Source organism: Glycine max, chromosome 7, assembly GCF_000004515.6.
Source record: "Glycine max cultivar Williams 82 chromosome 7, Glycine_max_v4.0, whole genome shotgun sequence".
NCBI classification, from domain to species: domain Eukaryota; kingdom Viridiplantae; phylum Streptophyta; class Magnoliopsida; order Fabales; family Fabaceae; genus Glycine; species Glycine max.
This window is the reverse complement of record NC_038243.2, coordinates 39,973,987-39,980,263: the sequence shown is the minus strand read 5'-3', so window position 1 is coordinate 39,980,263 and position 6,277 is coordinate 39,973,987. Positions and strand designations below refer to the sequence as shown.

The window sequence follows — 6,277 nt, the reverse complement described above, 5'->3', positions numbered from 1 at the left end:
ATCAAGCAAGTTGCGCCTCATGGGATTTCCCCTTATGGTATTCATGAAACACAAACGGTAAGGTGATTGTTTTTTTGACAACCAAGCCACTTTGAGTATTCAGATAAAATTATCAAATTCAAAATTATTGAACTGAAAACCAACGATGACGTGCAAAAGATGTTAGTGCAGTCTAACTACTGGAAAAAATTTGGCCCAATAGAAATTTTAGCTGTTTTTAGTAAACATGTAGTAGAAATGGAAGACGACATGTCATTGTCGCAAAATTAGCATGACTTAGTTGTAGTATTTCATGCAAAATTTATTTCTTTCCACTATGTTGAAGTTAATGTAATGTTTGAATTCATGTCCTTTACCGTATGATGATTATTTTATGTTCATGGTTTACCTAAATCAACAAATTCATTAAACTAAAATGATAACAATGGGACCAGAAAATAATTTTGTTGGTAAATAAAAAAGTATAGAAAGATAAAAAAAACAAAGAGAGTAAATATAAAATAAAAAAATAACTCCCCATCTATGAACTAAATAAAAAACAAAGAGAGTAAATAAAAAATAAAGAACAAAGAGACTAAATAATAAATAAAAAAATCTATGATCATACTACTTGTATGAAATTAAAATCCCATGTCGGTTTCAACGTCAAATTTTTTTTTTTTAAAAAAAATCAAACTAATTGTTTTATGTAAACTAATTTATCTTATAACTTTGAAAATGCGTAATAAAAGTTGTCAAATAATCTAAAGCAAATAATTGTATATACATATTTTTTATTTTCATAATTTTACTGAAAATTTAATTACAAATATTTTCATAAAATTTATTAATTATTAATTAATAATTTAAATTGAAAATTATTTTTAAATGAATTAAAAATAAATTAAATTAAAAGTGATTTAAAAATGATGTGATTTATGTTTCAATGTTTTTATAATAAAATCAAATGGAAAATAATATTGATGAGATAGAAATGAGGTAGTTTGCTTCAAAATAGATTTTAGTAAGAGAATAAGAAAAACAATTTCTAAATTAGTTACATCCATATTGTATTATTTCAAATTATTTTTTAGTTGTTTGTTTCAATTTGGAATGACATTCATACTATTTCAACGAATTTCGAATGAATTTGGAATCAAGTAATTTAAAAATAAGATTTAAACGAAAACACTAATATTATAAACCAAAATAACTTAAAACATACAAAATGTTCAGTAAAAAACTAAATGTTTTCAAATACAAGAAAAGTATATACATCGTCCAAAATGATAATATAAAATGTGTAAAGACACTATGGCTGATCCGTGCGACGCCTACGTCGAGACCTCACATCCACAATGCGGTCTTCTGTGACACCCCTGGCAATCCTAATGCATTCTTCCATGACCTCGTGTGTCGCTATGCCTTCCGTGACTATCCTAAGGTTGAGCAGACACTTCAACCTTTCAGTAATCGCATGGCAAGCCTCCTGTGAAATAGAAAACAAACAAATTACACAAATTAGTATTAAAATAATTGACGTAAATGACATTTGATACAACTAAGCAAATAGTAACACTTACCATTGCATGTCTGGGCTACTCCACATCAGAACGGGCATGTGTCGATGCTGCTACTGGCTTCGGGACCTGAGGGATATGTGGCTCCACAAATGATGCATCATGTGTCGCAGGTGCATCTCGTGGCGGATCTAATGGTTGTGCCGCGATCATGAATGGATGAGAAATGACGAAGAACCAGTTCATGTACTCAAGTGCACACTGACCTGACACAACACATATCTCACCTGCTGGCGCAAGATGGTCTAAGTAGTGCATGCACCCGTCGTTTATTTCATCAAATGACACCCATGAATCAACAAACTGTGCAAGAATACTCTGGAGTATCCGAACTAGCGCATGACCCGCTCTGGTCGATGTCTGACGACAACGGGCCCCAAGCAGAGTTGATTGGAAAAACATGAAATCAAATGAAACTCTCGAACCAATCGATGCTCCCCATAAGGCATACAGCAGACATCAGGAATCCTGAGTCGATCCAGACGCTGCCTGTACATTGCTATAGATATGGTCTTCACAGTCGGCTTTGTTGCAATCCACCGACATGCACGTGGTGACACCTCATCGTAGTTCGGATTAGCGATGCACTCTGCAACTGACAGAAAGTGCTCATATATCCAACACTACAAAGATTACATGAAAATCATACAAATTTCAAATGAACGTCTAAAATACCCTATTTAAAACATTGTTGTAATTAACTTATGAAAAACATATTAATTACCTGTAAGAGAGTGATGTAACCAGCAAGTTGTCGGCTGCTTCTAATACAAGCATCATTCAAATGATCGTACATATGCACTAGGGCAGTAGCTCCTCATGCATAGCTCATAATTTGACTTAGGTCACACAGAGCGTCTAAGAAGACAAGATGAACATGGGTTGCACTCTTGTTAGCAAAAAGAGTGCAACCTAGAAGATGAAGAAGATAGGCATGAGCTGCAACTGTCCAATGTCCGGCCTGACATCTACTCTGATATATATCTCGTAGCCAAGATAGGCGTATGTATGGTCCATGACAATGTGCTGTCTCGACCCTGGCTTCCTCTCCTAAGACCTCTAGTAACTCAACCAACATCAACACCGCCTCGTCGACGTGTAGAGGCTGGAAGGTATGGAAGACGCCAACAATGGGAAGATGAAGAAGAGACACCACGTCGTATAGGGTGATGCTAACCTCCCCCACGGGAAGATGGAAACTGCTAGTCTCCCTATGCCACCTCTCCACAAATGAGGATATAAGCCCCCGATCGCCAGTGTCTACTGAAAAAACGATCAAAGAACTTAGTCCTGTGCCAGCAACTAGCCCCTCAATTTTAGGAGCAGACCTACCTAATTGTTGCACCTTCCTCCCATGGGAGGATAACTTCAATTCAGGATGTTCCTGAATTAAAGTATAAAGGAACAAACACTTTATTAACATAATAATTTAAAGGAACACAAATTTCAATAATAACAGATACTTAACAATTAAGTTAACTTGAAAATTATAAATACCTCCCTGCTCCATACGTTAACTGCAACATGGTCAGCATACTCCGTAAGCACTGATGGGTCACGCAGCCCACCTGGAAATCCCTCAGGCTCATCTGCACCAGGTGCATGTACGTTTGCATCTACCACAGACTCATATGTACCTACCACAGGCTCATATGCAGGTACCACATGGTCATCCTCGGCAACAGCGGCAGGTTCTCGTTGCCTACAGGCCGATGCTGTAGGCCTTCGCCGCTGGGGAGCATCATTTGAATCATGACGATCCTTTCTCCCCAGAGCTCTACTAATAACCTTACCTAAGGCACAACCTAAGCCTTTAGTCCTGACCATGGTCTGCAAATGTCTACCACAAATTCCATCACTAAACAACACAAATTCATCACAATATTAACTTGTTCAAACAAAACAAAATTGAAGGTTGAATTAGTTCTTCATTGGAAGACACTAAAGAATATGAGAAGCAAGTTGTCAGTGTTAGAATCGGTGTGGGGTTCAAGTTGTCAGTGTTGTCTTGTTTCTATGTTTTGTTTTTGAATGTTTTGGAGTTGGGGTTTGAAGGGGATGCTTTGGTTTGGGGTGAGGCTAATGGGGATGCTGACGTGAATTTGTCTCTTCTTATTGTCACTGCTGCACAGGGTTTGGCTTGGTTTGTGTTGAGCTTCTCGGCCTTGTATTGCAAGTTCAATGTTTTTTTGTCCTTTGTTATTTGTTTGTGTACTTTGTATGTTGATGGGAGAGGATTTTGGGAGGGGGGGTTCTGAACATCTATGTTCTAGTGTTGTTGCAAATGTTGTTGTCACACCAGCCAGCTCTTGCATTTTTGTGTTTGGTTGCAATTAGGGGTGTTACAAGTATAAGGGTTTGCAGGAACTCTGATCTTCAAGAGCCATTGCTTGTCAATGAGGAACCGGGGTCTCTCAATGTTAATCCTTATAGAGATACTGGACTTTTTAGTTTGGCCACTCTTTCTTGGCTGAATCCACTTCTTTCCATTGGTGCAAAGAAACTGCTCAAGCTTAAGGACATTCCACTTGTTGCACCAAGAGATAGAGCCAAGACTAGTTATAAGGTTTTGAATTCTAATTGGGAGAGATTGAAGGCTGAAAATGAGAATCCCTCTAAGCAGCCTTCGTTGACTTATTTCAAGAATAGAAGAAATGATAAATTGATTATGAGGAAAAAGCTACACAAAACTAAGTATTTTCATTGTCTAAGGTAATGGGCATATACAATGTAAAAACATGTAAAATCGAAGAGAAAACAATATTGTATCAATTAGAATGAGGGACTTAATCCCTTGAAACTTCAAGTAAAGAGGAAACAGTATTTGGAGAAAAAAAACACATGTAAACTTTCAGGCACATCCATCACAAAAACAGTTTTCTTAATGCTTTAAGCACATCCAGAAGCTTCGCACCCTAACTAATATTAGAAGTGTCCACTCAAGTTTTCAAGGTTCACATAACACAATGACAGACAATTCAAAATACTGGAACTATAGACTTTATAAGTTAAACTTGGAAGAAGTTTATCAGTTAACAGCTAATACTTAAAGAACTATGGTTTGCACTTTGCACAAATAAAGTACAGAAAGTTTTAACCGTTTAGTAGAAGTAGGACTTTTGAATTGAACAACAGTCTTTCCAACAATAGCATGTCATCAAAAGCACGTCCAACTACTGTAAATTTAAATTTTCACTAATTTCTTTTATGATCCCTAACAGGTAAAAGTATATTATTAGGTACATTTGTAACCATAATAATATAGTATATTTTTCTGCAACAATTACAGTGCTTAGACTCTTCTAGTATAAATTTACTTCCAACACATAATGAATCACAAAGAAAAGGTATTTTGCTTTTTCACTTTATCCATCATAACCACCCAATCCTAGAGATATTTTTCCTTGCACATATATATCTACCAACATAATCTGTTAACTAATATTTGGTTATCAAACAAGGAAAGAGATCAAAATGAAGGTGAGTCTAAACTCTGCCCATTGACAATTAAAAATTTATTCCAGTCCTTCAACTTCATCCCTGTCTTTCCTTATTGCAGCTATTTCAATGGGTGCATCGAAAAGTTCGGCAAAATAGTATAGATCCTTTCAAGGATTTCACACTTGGTATTGAGTTGTCCTTACTAATCTCTTGGAATTCAATTTTTCCTCTTTTTTCTTAATGGGAGTGATGAAAATTGAACAGAAGGTTGGCAATGAAAATGGTCTTTAAGGAACTCAATCAAGGCTAAAAACTGTCACCAGTCACAAAACAAGCCTCAAAACCAAACCAAATAGCATTTTCCAAATTGAACCGTACTCTACTTCAGCCTAAAAGCCTCAAAACTAACCCTAAACACTAATAAAAACCATTTTTCATAAATTATACATTTTTTAAAATTAAAATAAACCTTTACAGATCAAGTTGATCCGCAAGAGTATATGGATCAACTTGATCCGCAAGAAGCTTACGGATCAAGTTGATCCGTATACTTCTTACGGATCAAGTTAATCTGCAACAAGCTTACGAATCAAGTTGATCTGTATACTCTTGCATATCAAGTTGATTCGTATTCAGGTTATTTCATCCCTATGCCTAAATCCTATTACGGATCAAGTAGCTAGTACTTGATCCGTATGCTTAACCCTGTCACCTAGCTCTAATGCGGATCCAATGAATACCTATCCGGATCAACTTAAACAAATTACAAACCAAAAGAGAACCAAAAACAAAAACCATAGGGAGAAGACCCTTACCTTGATGTCGACGGTGGAGCACAATGCACGTCCGCAATGGCGTCAAAGCAAAGCTCCAAAGACCAACGCATGTTGAAGAAGAAGAGGACGATGCAAGAAGAAGCACAGCGGGCCAAGAAGAGGTGAAGAAGCACGAACACGTGAGAGAAGAAGCGAGGAGGCGCTGGGTGCACGATTGGGTGAGAGAAGAAGAAAAGAAATTGGGTGGGGGGGGGGGGGCTGCACTTTTATTTTAAAAAAATACCCAGGGATATTTTTGTCCTGACACATAATATGCTGGGTGCACCAACAATAATGTTGGGTGCACCAAGCATGACTCATCAAAATATTGTTTCGAAATGGTTATTATGTAATACACTTGCAATCTAGTCCAGAATACCTATTTTGTGAAAAAAAAAATCCAAAATAATTTCTTGGAATGAGTATTTTATAATAGGCTCGAAAATCCTAAAATGTCTTTTG

General features: G+C 36.5%; 1 long non-coding RNA gene across 3 annotated transcripts; it reads right to left on the bottom strand.

Annotated features, from left to right (window-relative positions):
- Nucleotides 1-1,177: 1,177 nt before the first annotated feature.
- Nucleotides 1,178-5,989, bottom strand: LOC121175174 (uncharacterized). Of its 3 annotated transcripts, none has more exons than XR_005892380.1 (4): nt 5,816-5,989; nt 2,284-3,389; nt 1,563-2,182; nt 1,178-1,468 (listed from the first exon to the last, which is right to left on the bottom strand). It is a non-coding gene; the product is annotated as an uncharacterized lncRNA (long non-coding RNA). The 3 variants fall into 3 exon arrangements; XR_005892381.1 differs by having other exon boundaries at nt 1,563-2,154; XR_005892379.1 differs by having other exon boundaries at nt 1,563-3,389.
- Between the last annotated feature and the right edge of the window lie 288 nt (nt 5,990-6,277).